The 3,749-nt window shown below is 37.7% G+C and overlaps 1 pseudogene; it reads left to right on the forward strand.

Moving 5' to 3' along the window:
• The first annotated feature begins 1,963 nt into the window (after positions 1–1,963).
• Positions 1,964–2,951, forward strand: LOC118985931 (S-adenosylmethionine decarboxylase proenzyme-like; annotated as a pseudogene).
• The last annotated feature ends 798 nt before the right edge of the window (positions 2,952–3,749 follow it).

Raw genomic sequence — 3,749 nt, forward strand, 5'->3', positions numbered from 1 at the left:
TTAGAATTTATTTGCATAGAACTTTACATCATTTTATCTCCCCCATATTCTTTAATAGACTTCTATTTTTTCTTCTTTGTTCTTTTCTTCCTTTTGATTATTTCTAATTGAATCTTTTAAAAAGTTCTTGTTTATTTACTAATTTTCACTGAGAGGCTGGTCTTCAAGGTGACTAAGACTGGAAGGCACAAAGCAGAAAGGTAAAGGATACAAACTGGCCAAAATAAAGACATTCAAGGTAGAAATAAAAAAGGGAAGCTTTTTATTAAATGAAATATTTCATTAATAGCAGTGATCAGATGATGAAAAGACTAGGTCCTCCACAGATAAGAAATATTGTTTGTCCTGATAACATAATAATGCATTTTAAAGTACTATTTATTATCCCTGCTTAAATGAGTATTGCATCTTAATAGGCAAGGATATTTATCAAACTAAATGCCTTCAAATATAGATGATGTGGCTAAGGCTTATACTTATCCAGAGAAAAGTATGCTGAAAGTTGAAAAATGTATGTACTAACCAAGGACAGGCTGGGAAAGCTGGTTTTAAGCGTTTTGTTTAATTTCCTCTTGCTCATCCTGTATCAACAGGAGATGACACTTGTCCCATCTTTATCCTCCAACAGTATTTTGATAATAAATGAGAAAATACACAAAGTACTTTGAATCTTTATAAATTGGTGGTTAATTTTTTAAAAAATGGTTAAGTTTTCTTTTAAAATATATTTAAAGATATGTCCTTCCTGGCTAAATTTATAGATTTTATCTTTACCAGCATATTTATCACACATTTTAATTTCAGTGTGTTTGACCAAATTGGCTGCAATTAAGGTTATTTAAAGCACTGGAGCCTCAGTGTGAAACATCTCAAGGCAGGGTTGTAATTCCTCTCTTAGGTACCGGCAACTGGCAGTGTTGAACGTCAGACTGTCTCCATATTGAAATAAGTAGAGCCATTTCACAAGGAAGCCTCCGTTATTTACATGGTTGGCCCTCTCATCTTCTATCAGCCAGCACAAATACAATGAGACCCTGGAACAAATGAGCTTATTAAGATCATGGTTGGACATATCGTTTTTCAAATCACACTCCACAAGACAGATCTGCTGGCAAAGCTGTAATAAATGTCAAGGCTCAAGGCATCTACCATTCTTTTCGGGAGCCCGATGGCTTGGCTAGAAAAGCTTTTCATAAATTTTAGTGCGCACCTGTCAAGTGGCAGGTGTGCCAGTCTGCTCTCATGGAGCCTGAGCTGTGATTCCTGGGCTGGCAGCACGGTGTTGATCGTTTTCGGCACAATCATATGCTTTACCCTCCGCACGACCAGTGAAATCTATGCGATCACACTGAGAATTGGTACATCTTGGCTGATCTGCCAGTGGTACTCATCACATAGAGCATAGTTTAGATTGGCTGCCATGAGGTGTCATTTCCCATTTGTTAACACAATGGGGTGTCATAACTACAACAACAGAAATACATTCATTTGTATATGGGTTTCATCCTTGTTCAAATACAAAATCCATCCCACTCCTTTAACCTCTTGCAATCTATCTTCTACCTGATACCGCGGTAGTGCTAATTATGTCACATATTTCTTAGGGGAAAAAGGGAAGGAAAACCCTTCTATTATTTCAATAAGATAAATTTGTGGGCTTCCACAATATGGCTGGCGACATTAGCTAGCACTCACTCTGCTCTCTCTCATGGGGAAAGGGCAGACAGCAAGAGACTGAACTGTACTTGCCTCTATTTCCAACAGACTCACATTCAACTTCAGTGCACAAAAAAACCAGGAGAATTTTACTAATCCTTTTTTTAAAAGTTCATATAAAATTATAGCCCCCTCAAAAGGAACCTGAACTTTAGTAACAGCTGGAACAATCCCCAGCAGCATCAGGAGAAGAGATTTAATTTAGTGGATTTTCCGTGGTTCTTGGTTGTTTGCGAGTCTCGTGGTGATGGAAGCTGCACATTTTTTCAAAGGGACCGAGAAGCTACTAGAGGTTTGGTTCTCCAGGCAGCAACCCGATGCAAGGCAAGGATCTGAAGATCTTCGCACCATCCCAAGATCCAAGTGGGACATATTTTTGAAGGATGTGCAATGTTCAATCGTAAGTGGGACAAAAACCGACAAGCAGGAAGCTTATGGATTCAGTGAGTGAAGCGCATTTGTCTCCTGGAGACATTTCATGTTGAAGACACGCAGTACCACCCTCTTGCTGTAAGTACCGGTTCCCCTGTTGAAACTTGCTAGGGATTTGACTCAGTTCAAAGCTTCTTTCATTCTTGTATGAATTCCATGAAGCCTTCTCACCAAGGGCACCCACATCAGAATTTCTAGGAAGAAACAGAGTTTATTCATGCAATTTTCCCAAATGGAGCAGCATATTATAAGGGACATATGAATTCTGACCATTGGTACTTTTATATTTTGGATTTCTCAGAGAGCATGGTAATCATCCAGACAGGTCAAACCCTGGAAATTCTGATGAGTGAGCTTGACCCGGGAGCTATGGACCAGTTTTACATGAAAGACAGTGTTACTGCAAAGGGTGTCACTCGTGAGAGTGGAATTCATGACCCGATACCAGGTTCTGCCATTGATGCCACAATGTTCAAGCCATTTAACGAATGGCATGAAATTGAATGGGATTTATTGGACTATTCGCATCACTCCAGAACCAGAATTTTCTTATGTTAGCTTTGAAAGAAACTGAAGCCAGACCTCCTATGATGACCTGATCAAGAAAGTGGGGGAAGTCTTCAAGACAAGAAAGCCTGTGGCCACCTTGTTTGTAAACCAGAGTTCTAAACGTCGCACTGTGCTTTCCTTGCCCCAGAACACTGAAGGTTTTAAACATCTTGATTGCCAGACTGTTATGTTCCATGATTACAAACTTTGTTTTTACCACTTTTGCTAAGAAGCAGCAACAACAGCAGAGTTGATTAAGAAAAATGAACAGAAACGCAAGAAGAGAACACACATAGGAGAAGGTAGTGTCTGCTCTTTAGATATTGATACCAGGGGCTGTGCTTTCCATAACCACCGCCTAGTAGTTGCAGAAAGCCCTAGGTGTAATGATGGTGTAATCATGTTAAATTGTCTTTTTCTTCCACAAGTAAGGTCCTCTCAAAAAAGTGATTGCAATTGTCCACTTTATATATGATTATTTTCACATTGCTTCCAGTACTTGTATACCTGTGATTTCATTCCTCACCATGGTGTTTCACCTCCCAACTGTGCCCCAATAAAGCAATATACTATTAAAAATAAATTTGTGAGTTAGAAATAAACTTTTGATCCCAATTATGTTTCATATACATTCATTATGTACATATATAAATACATATTTATATATGCTTAGAAAAACTTCTGAAGAAAAGTCATTGAAATGCCTATAGCAATACCATCAAAGAGAAAGGAAGATTTGGAGATTGGCGAGTCCAGTATCTTCTATTTTCTTCTTTGTATATTAGGGTAATGATTGTATTTTATGATGATAATATATTCATATATTCCTTATGTAATAAAACAGTAAATTTTAAAATAGGAGAATGTAATACTGATATCAAAAGAGAATAGGGTCTCACAAGTTCAGCCTTAAATGAATAGTACCATATATTTATAGAGTGTGTTCATAAAAATCACATCACTAAATCCTCACCAACGTTCAGCAGAATGATTGGATGAGATATTAGCATTCTCATTTGCATAGGTAAAATCTGAAACTTAATGCAGTTTAG

This window comes from Sturnira hondurensis, unplaced genomic scaffold, assembly GCF_014824575.4.
Source record: "Sturnira hondurensis isolate 20B ecotype Veracruz unplaced genomic scaffold, ASM1482457v3 Scaffold0004136, whole genome shotgun sequence".
In the NCBI taxonomy this organism is placed as follows: Eukaryota; Metazoa; Chordata; class Mammalia; order Chiroptera; family Phyllostomidae; genus Sturnira; species Sturnira hondurensis.